The 15,666-nt window shown below is 44.0% G+C and overlaps 1 protein-coding gene across 1 annotated transcript in view; it reads right to left on the bottom strand.

The window, feature by feature from the left end:
* The window catches only part of ubl3a (ubiquitin-like 3a), a 45,369-nt gene that overhangs the window by 28,515 nt on the left and 1,188 nt on the right, over window positions 1-15,666 (bottom strand). The window lies entirely within an intron of this gene.

Genomic DNA, 15,666 nt, shown 5'->3' with positions numbered 1-15,666 from the left:
CAATCAACCCCTTTATCCATTTATCTGTTGGATATTCAAAAATAGCAAATATACAAGCTTGTACATCTGCTATTTTTGGAAATATTTGCAAAATGTAGATTTATTTTTCTTTCTTATATAGATCTTCTGTTCTGGGGGTCCATGGCACAAAACCTTTTCCAAATACACATATTGATTTGGGGATCGTGGAGTTGGAAAAAGACCACAGAACTAGGGCTTAAGTGGTTAAAGTGCAGGTAAGAAAATATATAAGCATAACATGCGGGCAATAATATAACTACATAATAACTGCATAAGTGCATAACTACAGAGCAAAGTCCTGAGAGTTCATTTGACTGTGAGAGTTAAAGCAACAGTCAGAAGCATAAAGGGCAACATGCGTGTCAGGGATCAGATGGTGTTGTGGTGAGAAGGAAAGGACCACACAGCGTGAGGAGGATGATGTTGATGACAGGACCTTCTGCCCCCCCCCCCCCCCTCTCCTCTCTTCCTCCTACCCCTTCCTGAATCCATTTCCTTTGAAGCCTCTCTCTCTCTCTGCTTCACAGGGCATCGAACCCACCGTTCCCCAAACAGTGGGGTCAGGAACCATTTGTGGGTCTCTTTCTTTTTTTTGGTTTTCCTACATTTAGTTTTTAATTATTATTAATTTCAAAAAGAATATCCCCCCCCCCCCCAAAAAAAAGCAAGACATTTCATGGATAAAAAAACTAAATCCAATGATTGGCTATTTTCACATGTTTGGGGTTCCCAGGGAGACATGTTTGGGAACCTGGCTGTTCTATTCCATACCTCCCCCTCCACATGTTTTCTTGACCCCCTGCTGAGCGAAACCCCTCGAGTGGAGTCAAACCCCCTCCCCCTGCGTCCCCACCACAGAGAGAACAACATGCTGTGTGGTGACCTCTGACACGCACGCACACACGCACAGCTCTTCTCTACCCCAGGTGGTCTCCGCAGTCAGGATTAGCGCAACCTCCAGGCTTTCAGATAATCTATATCAACACGACCTTTTCCGTGTACGAAAACATCCACTAATGAGCATCAATTATTTATTTCATTTTAGCTTTTCTTTTTTTTTTTTTGCAAATTCAAATAAGACAATGAAATGGCCTCTTGAGAAAAAGACACAGAGCGGCGCCTCTTCCGTGTGCGATCTGTAGCTATGTGTCTATGTCTGCAGTTTCATCAACGAACATACATAACATAATACAGTACAGGCATACATAACACTACAGGCATACATAATACAGTACACACACACACACACACACACACACACACACACACACACACACACACACACACACACACACACACACACACACACACACACACACACACACACACACACACACACACACACACACACACACACAGCAAAAACCTTTGAACTCTGATATTTTCTACTAGTAGAAATGAATGCCTACTCCTATCCGGTCCTCTGAATGGGTAGAGAGGACGTCTGGGAAATACAAGGTGCCCCCCCCACACCCCCACACCCCCGGGACCAGGTCTTTATGTCCCAGAGCAAGACACTTAACCTCTCTAACTGCTCCCCGGGCGCTGTATTAAATAATAGCACTCACTGTTCCTGCTATAGCATGGATATGGATATGGAAATGCAGAGGACAAACCTCACTATGTGCAAATGTGCAGTGACAAAAATACCCCAGAGGTAGTGGGGAGTCGGGACCATTATTATGATATCATCATCTGCAGTTGGTAGGCATTCTAATCTAGGCAACTAGCTTCTTGCAAAGATGCAGCAAAACGTTCCAATTACACAGGTTATTTAGGGTTGCAAAGCCCAGGTTGGAAAAAAAGTTTGCTCTATGAATTTAGAAACGTCTGCGACCCCTGGGCTTGTCAAATAATATGTCGATCTATGGACAAACAAACATCCATAAACATTTCACATTTCTGTAGCGGAGCCTTTTTGAGCAGCAGTGGCAGAGAACACCCTTTAGCTTTCCCTGAATTACTGCTGAGGCTGCTGGAATTCTACAGAAGAGAATATTACATAATACATGAGGCTGAAAAATGGAAGATAGACGGAATGGATGGTAGACATGTTCACTACAGTGCATTCTGTGTGTATGTGTGTGCCCTTTCAGGACAGTGTCACCCTGCAGTCACAATCCACGTGATGCTGTGTGTACAACAGTCAGAGAGAGCGAGAGAGGGAGAGAGCAAGCAATCTGAAATGCCCTCTGCACTGGAATTTACCAGATGGCATTACACAGAAACAACCTGGGGGTTTATGAGCGTGCATGGGCACGGGCGCACACGCACACGCGCACACACACACACACACACACACACACACACACACACACACACACACACACACACACACACACACACACACACACACACACACACACACACACACACACACACACACACACACACACACACACACACACACACACACACACACACACACCATTATCAAAATGCTGCAGTAGACCTACTTAAAAATAGACCCAGACAAAGATAAGTTAATTTCCTGGATTGTTCCAATGACTGTCACTCACACCCTCTCTATTCTATGATATAGTATCCCATCCACACATACAGCACATTTACTTACAGCCAATGATGTCTAATTGTCTATAACTATTCAGTTGTCCCATGCTGGCAAATTGGCCTCGACAATCTAATAAGGAGCAAATACTGCCCTTTCTTGTCATTATTAGTCTTGGTGCATCTGCACTTCATTAAGCACTTACTGTAAGCCGTATATACTTTGTCATACGACAAATACCAAAAATAGACTATCTACATTCTGCAAGCTCACAGTGTCACACTCAGCTTGTAGATCTGTTGCTTTGGAAACCGTCACTGTGTCAGATGGAAACCTCATATGTCCAAGAATTTTCAGGATTCAAATTAAAAAAAATAGTAAAAGTATCAGATCTACAAGCTCAAAAGGCACTCGCTTCGCACCGTCCTTTGAGCTTGCGGAGCTGCTACTTTTTTTTTGATAAACTTTATTTGACCGTTTTTCATATGACGATGTACACATGTATACAAAATACCATACAAAACATACAGAGCTGCTACTTTTGATGCGTTTGTGTGTGCAGTTTGAATATGGAGATAGGTTGTTTCCGCCCCGACCACAACGACATATATATTTTTTAAACATAGGGACGTGAGGGTGAACCAGTGGTTAATTAGTCATGCTACACATTGGATGCATGGGAACGGAGGCAGGATGCCATTCGTCACATTGTGAATCAGCACCGCTGGGGCTGCAGGAACTCAGAACACACACGGCAGGGCAGGCAGGCAGCCTGCTGAGTCTCCAGGATGCCCCACCCTGCCACCCCCGCGGCTTTGGGACATTCTCTGCAAAGCAGCAGGGCTCACCTTTTCTTTCTCTCAAACAGAGACACGCAATGAACCAACCACACACGGCTCCCTCGCTCTCAATTCAGACGCTCCACCGCGTCCTCTGCCAAATAACGTTTCGTTCCAAAGCATCCACACTTTAAACACTCCTTCAAACACTTTCCACCTGGCGTTGCTTATTTTGGGGGCATTTCGTTGTAGGCAACAACAAAACACGTTCAAAGACATTCGAAGCCGCCGTACGACAAAGGTTAAGCGGTTAGGTACCATACAGAGTGTTTGATAGCAAAAAATGCCCACAAAATGTGGAACTGTTTTAGAGGTACATACTGGACCCATTTCACATTTTATAAACACTGAATGAAAAACATGCGGTAATGACTTCTTGGGTAATTGACATCTTGTGTCTTGGGATGAAACATCTTAAATATACTGTAGTGCAGGAATAGAGACCTGTGAGTCACTGAGTCAACTATGGTGGTACATAGTAGTAACTGAGGAAGTACAATTGCTACTAGAAACGCAAAAGTATACACAAATTCTCTACTTTTGCGTTATATATATATATACACACTGCGTTATATATATTGCACACACACACACACACACACACACACACACAGTGTTCTGTGTCAGAAGGCTGTGGCTGAACCTGAATTTACATCACAGTTGCAGACAATCTTCCCTCCCTGTATTAAAAAGAAGAAGAAATGGCTCCAGCTAAAGACACTTGGGCAGGTTTGTTTGTACACCGCAGTAGGAGGATTAAGTACCTCTTGGTGAATTTCCATCAACTGGTTACAGATGTGAGCAGCTGGTTGCGTTTTGTGTTAACAAAGTGTTGTCTTGAATGAGGTAACAAGAAAACAATGTCTGCCTCGATAGGGGAGAAGATCAGCTTCAACTAATTACACAAGCAACAACAGGAAGGAATGGAGCCGGGGGGGGAAGAAGGCAGAGGAGAGGCTGGGGACCCAATCAGGATCTATCGCAAACATCTTCCCATGCCAAAGCCAGCGAGAAAGTATGCCCCGATGACGTAAGGGACGGAGACATAAAGGCATAGTTGAGGGTTATCCCACCAGGAGACAGAATGCGAGGCGGCAATATTTATAGCACTTGAATCGACGGTATCACCAACAGTGTGTTGAAACAAGTTGTTTCATTGTGTATCCCCCGGGGAGGTTCACCCGGAGGGGCCAGGAGTACAGGGGCAACCGGGAGTGGGTTGCGCCACAGAACACAAGAAAAAGTACCAGTTTTATCAACTACAGTAATGCATTGTCAGTTAGCAGGAGCTAACCTGACACTACCATTATCTACATAAAACCTGCTTGTCCACTATCTTTTTGTGGACTGACTTGTGATATCACTTTAACCTGGCATCCCTATTTTTGGAATGGTATTCAAAATTGCCTATACTGTAGACATATGCTTAATTTATTTAGTGTGTGTGTGTGTGTGTGTGTGTGTGTGTGTGTGTGTGTGTGTGTGTGTGTGTGTGTGTGTATATTATACACCATGTGTTGCACAGCAAAACGCTGTCAGGCTTTAAAGGTTACATTTATTTAGGTAGATTCGGTTTGGTTGATGACATTTATTCCAACGACTCTTGGGGGGGGGGTAATAAATCTGCGGCTCTATTTATGACATGCACCATTCTCCTCTGTGCAAGGTGATCTCCTGCAGCTGGAGGAGCCGCGGGGAAGGGCCTGCCACTCTCCTTGAGATTCAGCAAAACATGAACCTGATCAAAACACTGTCCTCCCGAGGTCCAGCGCTTCATTAATCACCCATTTAAATAGGTGGTCTCTCACACGCACACACGCACACACACACACACACACACACACACACACACACACACACACACACACACACACACACACACACACACACACACACACACACACACACACACACACACACACACACACACACACACACACACACACACACACACACACACACACACACACACACACACACACACACACACACACACACGTTCATATTAGTCTCATTTGTAGAATCCAGTGCATGATTGCAAATTTGTGCAAGACTACATGATGGCCAGCTCTAACCCGTCTCCAGCTCTCTTTCACTCGTGCATGTACGTACGTACGTACGTACGTACGCACGCTCGCAGACTTTGTGCACGCAGGCACACGCACGGGTGCGCACACACACGCACACACACACACACACACAGGCCAGAGGGCTGTCTTGTCTCTGAGCTTCATCTTTTAACTTGCCGGTGGCCTACTCTCTCTCTATCTATCTCTCTCATAATCTTTGCCTCCAAGCTACACCGGATCCATGTTCAATAAAGCAATGCCTCCTACAGCGATGTAGGCCAGAGCAACGGTCTTCTTCATATTCTACTGCAGCCAATTGTAATTGCTCCCTGTCAACGGAAACGTGCTGCATGATGACATAGATCGATTTTCATGAATATAAATGTGTATTACTCATCTTAAACATCATCAGCACACTTCATCAGCACGCTAAAATATGTATCTAAAAACATTATAGATTATAAATAAGCCACGTAGTAGCAAAGCAAACATGCTGAGCTGGCCGTCTCTCACTTGCAACAGGATCTCAATCACTGCACCCGTGTGCAGCAGAGCTAATGTACTAACGTCCCATAGCCTGAAGGGATGGGGTGCTCCGATTGGTTCAGAAACGTACAGGCTTCTGTTTCAGACTACTTAATTAATAATAAAATGACCAAAAAAGCCATTGCAGGCTGACTTTAAGGCAATCACACAGCGTGACATTTTGTTTGCACATATAACTTGAATCACGTTCATCTGGAAACAATGCTCATTCTACACACTGTGATGATAAGCATAGAAACACCCTGCTCAGGATCATAGAACTGCACATATTATTCACATGATCCGGGAGCTTCCCAGCAGTACATGATCTTCTAGTGTTGCCCACAGAGCATCTCTACTGGAACAAATAAAGATTTGCTCCAGGGCACTTCCGCAGTTACTGAGGAGAGGGAAGAGCATAATTCTAACTGCAGTCAAGACAAGCCTCTATTTCTCCCCCTTCTCAAGGAGGCTATACGGCCACCCCACAAATATCAAAATCTTAGTCAACTAAAATGAACCCTGCACTGCCTGGCCTTGACCGGTGTCGACTGTAGACAGAGACTAACATGAACAGTGCACTGCCTGGCCTCGACCGGTGTCGACTGTAGACAGAGACTAACATGAACAGTGCACTGCCTGGCCTCGACCGGTGTCGACTGTAGACAGAGACTAACATGATGTGTATGAGGACCGGAGGCCCTGAACGCTCGCTGATCCCACTGTTGACATCCAGCTGATCAGCCGTGACCCTTGGCTGACTGTTATTGTGGCTGCTGCACACAGCTCTCTCTCTCTCTCAGTCTGGGACCCCGCGAGACTCAATCTGACCCTGTTAATGGACAACTCCAGACTAAATAACATGTGAGCGACCTTACAAAGAAAGTGACCCCAAATCACCTAAACAAACACATTTGCAAGTCATCTTGATTGACTGACAGTTTCTTTTTCTTTTTCGTTTTTTTTGCCTAAACATAATTATATGTACAGTATATCCCAGACTTCCCAGTAGCCTCGGCCCCAGCCTTACTCATCTGCGAAGAGAAAAGCCTGCTCACAAACAACCTAAGGCAGAGAGTGTATATCGCCGGAAGTGTCGGGCCAGAACATCCGTCAGTATTATTACATTAGGGTATGTATTTCCCCCGGGTACGATGTTTTTCAACCAATCACAACACATGTTTCATTCACGGAGAATGTAAACAGATTTGTAAAGCGTCAAAGTAATTTCCTTGAGCGGTAGTTCCGCCCAAATCCCGCTACTTCCGACAAATTCCAGCAATGCACTCTACAGCGTAGGTCTTGCCCAGCGTGATATCCCAGAGGGCAACACGATTAAAGTAATGAATGTGCATGAAATGTCAATATAATGCACTTAAATACTCAGAACAGAACAGTACAAAATATCAGCCAGACATTGATAATTGGCAGTCTAGGACAGTGGTTTCCAAATGTTAAAGCTCAACAAGACCCAATAGAGAAATTAGACGCAGACCCAAACTTGTGAGAATAGCAATCTACAACCTCTGCGCTGTGTTGTGAGCTTGTAGATATGCTATTTTCAGTACTTCTTGAACCTTTTTTTAAATTGTTATTTATTTTTTCATAGCATACTTTTTGAAAACATGGGAATTGTTTTTAAATGAATACCTTTTGAAATAATACAAATCTTTTTGTGAATGTAGGAAACGGAAAAAAGGACCATAAGAATTGGCCCGGGACCCACATTATGGGTTCCGACCCAGTGTTTGGGAAACAGTGTTTTGCAAGACTTCTGTAATCATAAACTACTAACTAATAGGTATCACAGCTCAGTCTTGGGATCATGTAAAATAGATTGACACTGAAGGAATGTGCTCAAAAGAAACGCATCAGCGTTTCTTACTTTAAGAACATGTTGTATGCTCAGTGGTGGAGGGTGGGGGGAGTGGAGACAGACCAGCTCAATAAAGAAGCCATTCAGCTGCGCTGGAAACAATTTGCAACCGAGGAACACGTTTTTATTAAAGCTACTGTATGCTAGCATAGTGCGTGTCTCTCTCTCTGTGTGTGTGTGTGTGTGTGTGTGTGTGTGTGTGTGTGTGTGTGTGTGTGTGTGTGTGTGTGTGCGCACGCACATGTTCTCTAGTACGCGACAGCATAGAATACCTCTTCACATATTACATTTTGTGGAAGACTGTTATTGCCATTTGCAAAGTAATTGAAAAAAGAAAATCTGCCCGGATATTCCTGCATCAAGGGCTGCCCACACCAAGCACCATAACTCTAATAACTATACCTATGTCTATATTGTTCACCGCTGGTCGCTGTTATAGTTGTTGTGCTTGGTGTGGGATGGCCCTCCAGTCGAACAGATAGTAAGCACAGAATTAAAGAACTCCAGACTAAATAACATATAGGCTCATTTTCCTACTTTATATTCATCCCAAATGACTTGCCATGGGGTCTATCCAGTTTCCCCCAGCAGACCCCAGCAGCCCTCATAGAGTGGAGCCCATAATATATTTGTTGGAGTCAAAAGTGATTTTCTTTTTTCATGAATGTGTTATTAGTTGTCATTACAAACTTATTGCCTTGGTTGTCCCACACAAGCCAGCGTAGTCTAGAAAATCATGTTTTGGGGTGAACGTCTTTTCCGGGACTTGACATAACACATAACAGCATAACATCTGTTTAGCAGACTGTGGTGGCTTGTGTGGGACAACCAATGTAACACATTGATGGAAATAAGTAAAGTAAAGTTAAGTTTGACTTTTGAACACAACTAACAGCGTAAAAGCGATATGCTTATGGGCTCCGCTCTATGGTATGAGATCTCAGGGTATCAGGGGCAATTCTGCAAAATAGACCCCATGGCAAGTCATTTGGGGATCACTATAAGTAGGACAATGAGCCTATTTAATTCTTGTGTGTCAAAAATGAAACTGATCATATTCAACTTTCATAATTCTGTCATATCACAAATCGATAGACGTCTCGCTCCTACTGTAGCTGTCACATTGCACATAATCTCTCAAGAACAGCTTCCGAGTTGCGCAATAGCAAATCTGTCGCCAGGTATAAGGGGTATTCAGAACGTGTATATACATACATTGTTGTTAGTAGGAATAAAAACATAGGCGCCCCACTGGAAGAGGGCTGGGGGAGGGGGACCTACCGGGCCAGCAACCTGTTATCCATGTTCTATTGGCCGTCGCCCCCAGAGGAAAATTCAAAGGAAAAAATATATAATTTCCTATATTGCTTTAGAAGTTATGTGGATGAGCCTCTGCTTTGCCTTCCCCAAACAATATCTGGCATTTTTTTCCTGTGGGGCTTAACTGATAGTTTCTACTTTCTAGCCGTCTCTCAAGTCAGCGTGTTTCACTCTACAGCGTTTTCACTCTGAAGGAAGCATGGGGCACAAGATGGCACTGTGCCGAGAACAGTGGCACAATTCCACTCCATGCGAACAATGGTCTTTTGACTTGATTCTAGTCTGTATTGTGTTCTAGTGTGAAGCCAGTAAGAACTCTGGGTGTTGTTTTGTTGTCAATGTTGTGACGTTGGCTAAGCACACAGCAACACGGCACAGTTAACAGGAAGAACAGGTTGGGGCATTTGTTGGTTGGTTCTTTTCATTTACATACAGGTTCACACATACCGTACATATAATGCAGGCTGAGGCAGCACACAATGTACTACACGAGCGTTTGTGTTCCAAACATAAATCATTAACCCCCAGGTTAATTACTTTAGAAGTAAACCCCATGTTTTCCCTGTGAGCGTGTAGATCTATTTTCATAAATGTTTGGCACTGAATAGGGACGCTATAGAGTTCAATAGAGTTCAATATGATAGCTACTAAGAGAGCATCAGCTCTGAAGGCATTACTCACACTAACCATTTACTTACCCTATTGGCCTGAATATAAGACTACGTTCTTTTCCAATGGAAACATCCTAAAAAACAGGGTCGTATTATAATCGGGGACGAGACTATTTGACATTCAATGTTCTTTTTCCGCAAATGAGTCTTGAAAAATGGGGGTCGTCTTATAATCAGAGTCGTCTTATATTCAGAACAATACGATATTTCATATTGTATACTTGGCCTGTGCAGTTATTACACAGGGCATCAAGGTTAAATACGTGTTAGTAAATGCACACCTTCACCCAGATAGACAGGCAGTGAATGAGCAGGTGGTGACTCAGCCTCATTGTGATATCAACAGAACAGATTGCTGATTGTTTGTTACAGGGATCAAACCTGTGGCTTTCCAATGACGGGGCGGACTCTCTAACCACCGACTCCAAAAGCTGTCAATAGTCAAACTACATCTTATTATTGGCTCTGTTGGCGCACAAAATCATAGATCAAGGGTCTTCAGGGTAATACTGGTAAATATTAATTATTGTTGGGACTGATCCGACAATCAGTGCATGTAACGTGGAGGCATGGCCGTCATTGTGGTGTCATATGTCATATTCTGTTTCTTGACCTGTACATCTCTCTCTGTCCAATATTTACTGGTCTTACATAGACCATAATAACACTTAGCGGAAGTAGTGACCGGTTTAGCGCCAACCCCACTTGTCATTATAAAAGTGCCCACAAACTCCTTTAATTCCTTTACAATAACATATTTTCCAAAGTCCTGTCAGGCCTACCTGTTACTGAAGAATCCAATGTGTTCATCGCGCGATGAACAACACCATCCAATGTATTGTTAATTAAATAAACACTAAACTGGAAACTTCTATGGAGAGTGGAGACTATACTATTGCTCTCATTATATTGTTTCATTGATTAGTGTTGATGATTTATTTTTTGCATGGAAGTGTATATTTGTACGGACCCTGATGTAAACAAGTGCTTTTTCTGGTTTTATCCCCGTAGTATTGACCTGTACTTTCATTGAAATGTACCCATTCTACAAATACCGTGAACACAATTTTCAATGAGAAATGAGAACATGTCAAGTGCACAGCAAGAGACTGGGGGGTGAAAATAAATATTATGGCGTATAGCACATGCAAAGACACATGCATGCATAAACACACACACGCGCAAAAATGCAATCATACACACAACTATGCATACAGAGAGTTACATAAGCAATCGATGCATTAGAGTGGGCCTAATTCAGCTTTCCCCCATGGCATCACAGAGATGTATCAATATCACCCCTCTGAGGACTGCTTCAACAGGACAATGACAATGGTTCATTCAAACAGTCCAGCAGTGGTCATTGGTCAATACCCATTCTGCAACACTCGAAATCTTTGTTTCGCACAGAGGGACAGCATGCTCTCACAGAGCACGTTACAGGCTACAGGGCATTCTAGCCGCCGACATTTCGATCTTTTGCGACCGCCGTCGATTCAGTTTCCAACTTTCCATTCAATTATCTCAACATGTACTTTGGAAAGCACTAGACCTACCTCTTGATGTCACTAAATGATGCCTACAATGCATTCCACTTACTTGCCTTATGCCTGAGGGCGAGAAGCGACCTCGCCCCAAAGGGGGGGTCGCGTGCACTGGCCATATATGGAGCGTGTCTTGAGTGTACAGGGTGTGATGAGGTCTGATCAACATATGGCATGTTAGAACAGGTCAGCTCCATATATGGAGATCTAAGGGTGGCAGCGGGGGCAGTGTCTTGAATGTACAGGGTTTGATGAGGGCCCAGGTAGGGCTGGGCTTTCATTTTCGGGCCTGTTGAGAACTCTAGTTTTCGCCGGGTGCACAAATAACTTTGGGGCAGGCTCGTCTAGAGTTTAAATGGACAGGTATCAGTCAAAAGGGAGACATCGAAGAGGAAGGATGGATGGGGAAGGATCAACATATGGAATGTCAGAACAGGTTATGACATATCCATATATGCAGATCTAAGGGTTTGAGGTCAGATGTAGAGTTGCCAATATTGATGACATCAGGGATCTCTATATATGGGCTTAACTGCGACAGCAGGTCACATTTACTATGGGCAAGATTGATGACATCAGGGATCTCCATATATGGACTTAACTGCGACAGCAGGTCATATTTAATATGACATCAATTAATATCCATCCCTGATGATGTCACGTGATGTCGCGATGACCTGGGCACCATATATGGGGGCTGATGTCACGTGATGATACCGATCATGCCTATTTCATCTCGTTTGGAGCCATAATGCAAATAAAGTCGGCGTGCATGCGTGCACATAGGGATTTTATTTTGGCCGTTTCTATGTGGACGCTAGCGGTCGTTAGCTTTTGATTATGAACTCATTTTGCTGGGGACCCCAAACCCTGTGTGTATGTGTGATCAGATCATGCAGCCTAATCACTTGATCCTTTTTTAGCTTGATTTCGTAGACCTGCCCGCTTGTTCTCTCACGCAATCTGTCAACACTGAACCTGGGGCCGTGCATGTACATGTGACAGTGTCACAGTCAATAAATCAGTTCCTGTGACCGACTGGTCGAATGATGTAATCTTGTTCTGTGACTCAGACACACGACGCTGGTGCCAAACACACATTCATCATCAGCGGCACACTTCACCCGACTGGCAACGGTCAATCGTGATCCGCTTGTCCTTTTCTCTCAGTCTCCCTCCCTCCCTTGTCTGTCTCCATCCATTTATCTCTCTACAGTCTCCACCCAGAATAGACACAATTTCATCTCAAGTTCTCAACCCCCATCCCACCCCTGCATGCTACGAGTGACTGCATCTCTCTCCTCTGTAACTATGTAGGCATAGCGGGGACCCATTCTTCTGTTTTCTTTTCTGACACATGGACCCCCCCTCACCTCTGACCCTGGCCTTTCACCCCTTCCCGTGGTTCTATGTGTGTGGTGGTGAGCTGAGCCTAGCCCTTTGACAACTAGTAGACAACATGTCCTAGCTGAAAATGCTTTAAACACACAAGCACAGCTATAGAACGGTAATTAAGTTTCAACTGCATATCGCAAAACAAAAAAAAGGGACTTTTAGAGCTCAATTATTTGTGTTACTTAGTTAGTACATAAAATGGCATGTACTGCATGTATATTCAGTGAGGAGGATGACTCAGGATGTGGCTCTGACTTCTGCAGACTGCATCCTCATTCTAACTGCACCATGATATGAGGCAGCCGTTTTCAAAAAGAATACATCTTCTTCATCACATATTACATAATCGTAGACAAATGCTAAGTAATCAATAATACACAGCTAGGCTGGCTATCACCTGTGCTTCAACAGTTTAAAAGATTCTCCATAACAACCCCTTGTCTTATGCAGATAAATATAGCCCTGCTGAATGGGGGTCGTGATTGCTACCTCCCACGCAAATTAACACATACTCTGCAGTAAGATGAGGTGTTTCAATACTACCCACAGTCAGTCTCAGTGTAAATATGAAAAGCTTGGATAATACCTGTAATAGACGCACGTAATGAAGAAATAAGAAGTAATTAAGCTGTGTCACTCAGAAATGCAGGATATCTGCTTGTTACACTTAAAGTCATACTCCAAATAGATCTCAGCTTTGTCCACCTCAACATCACAGTCACACACACGCACTTCCTGAGAACCCAGTCTTTGTGCATTAAGTATATACGTTCATGTGCATTTGTATGTACTGTATGTGTGAGTCTGCATTGTGTGCAAGCATGTGTGTGTGTGAGAGCGAAAAGAGACACAGTGATACATTTGTATTCATTAGCAGGATAGGACCCTGGAGACACAGCATCTCATTTTCAAGGGGGTCCCGCTGTGAAGTGCGTGTGTGTGTGTGTGTGTGTGTGTGTGTGTGTGTGTGTGTGTGTGTGTGTGTGTGTGTGTGTGTGTGACTGTGTGTGTGTGTGTGTGTGTGTGCTGAATGTGCCTCTTTGCAAATTGTTGGAGTGGTTGGGCTTATCAGAAACCAAGGTAATGAATTGAGATACTTTACTGAGGTACTTTATACTTCTACTGTTTTGTCTTGGCTCTTGATGACCAAACGGTACTGACTCTCTCCTTCTCTTTCAAGTCTAGTAGTCTCACACACACACCTACATACATCTCCCTGCTGCCCCCACCATTATACACATATTCGGAGAGGCGGACAGACCTGGGAGCCAGGCGTCACAGTGTTGCCATGGGGACCGGATCTGACCCTGTCAGCACTTCTGAGGCCTGCCTAGAGGGAGGCAATTTGCCCTCTCAGTGCCTGCCTGCCTGCCTGCCTCCGCTGCTGCTCACCGCTCTCCCCCTCTCTCCTTCATTCACTCCTGTCCATGCTTTCTCTCTCTCTCTCTCTCTTTTCCCCCTTAAACTGAACAAAATCCCATCCTCCATACTTCAGAGAGAGATTCCTTATCCTCTCTCTCTCTCAGATTCATTCACCCACAACATTCGCATCAGCATTCCCCTACCCTCGCCTTCCTACTCTATACAACCTCTTGAAGTGTGTGTACATGGCATGCACTGTTTCAGAAAATACAGAGCGGAAAGAGACGGGAGGAGAGAGAGAGAGAGAGAGAGAAAGGAGGGAGAGATGGAGGAGAAATGCATGTCCAATGTTGAACTCAGACAGGAACTTTTTTCTTCCACATCTGTGTAATCGGCTCTCTGCTGCGCTACTGCTGCATTGAATGTGCAGTAGATGAACCCCTATCCCCATTCAAACACTCCATAGGCATGGCTTTGAGTTGACGTATGGGGATGAGAAGTGAGTTTGATTTCATGGTTTCCGGGATGACAGGAGCCTCTGAAGATTATACCACCATGCAATGTTTGGACATGTTAAAATAGGGTTTCCATCCCCTTTGTGAAGAAAAATCACACTTGTGTGAAATGAGGGGCGCCCACTGTATTTATATCAACCACATGACGTCTTACGTCGTGTTTAGTGCCCTAAACAAACATTAAAGTCCATAGACTTAGCTGGCAAACGATTGAAATCATAAATGCTCCAAACAAACACCGCCCCTCAAGTTTTTTGACTGACAGACGATTAGTGAAATGTTATATATGACACAAGACCTTGACTGACCAGCTCTGGTAGCCTATACTTAAGTGACATAACCTATGAACTTCCACAAAGGGCCTTTCATCACGGCTTACACTCAGAAACTCAGAATATGGGAATTTCAGTTCATGGGAGTGTCGGAAAGTGAAGGGAGATTTATCATGATGATTTCACCAGAACTAGAACGCGCTGGACTCTGGACTTCACTGGACTACCATGGGATTAAGTCCAGTCCACCCCCGTACTTCCTCGTGACATAATCTAAGCACACCATTCCAGAATGGCAACATTGGATGGCTTTGGGATCATCAACCTGTCTACTGGAGGACAGATTAGGCGATTTTAGCTGTGGATGGAGTGTGATTATCCTTCATTACATAGGCGTGGTAACTATAGTAATAAATGACACATACAGTGGAAATCAATGTTACGGAAAGCTTGCTCGGCATGAAATTGCTGGGGTTAGAAATGTCACACAAGCAAGCAGACGCAGTCACATGTATAGGACGAATACAGTGCGTTTATTTTCCATGTGTTTCCGACGTCCTCTTTTAATCTGATAATCTGTGTGATCGGTGTGGTGCCTTTTAACACCGATAATAGGGAGCCTTATCAGGCTACTAAGTACAGTACAGTACACATGCACACTGTGACGACAATGTGGAATTAAATGTTAATGTAATGCAAGTAGGCTAGTTCGCTCACTGGATAAACACTGCTCCACTTTATACTGACC

This window comes from Protomyctophum bolini, assembly GCF_963924005.1.
Source record: "Protomyctophum bolini genome assembly, chromosome: 13".
NCBI classification, from domain to species: domain Eukaryota; kingdom Metazoa; phylum Chordata; class Actinopteri; order Myctophiformes; family Myctophidae; genus Protomyctophum; species Protomyctophum bolini.
The sequence above is the reverse complement of the archived record's forward strand: the minus strand, read 5'-3'. Positions and strand labels throughout refer to the sequence as shown.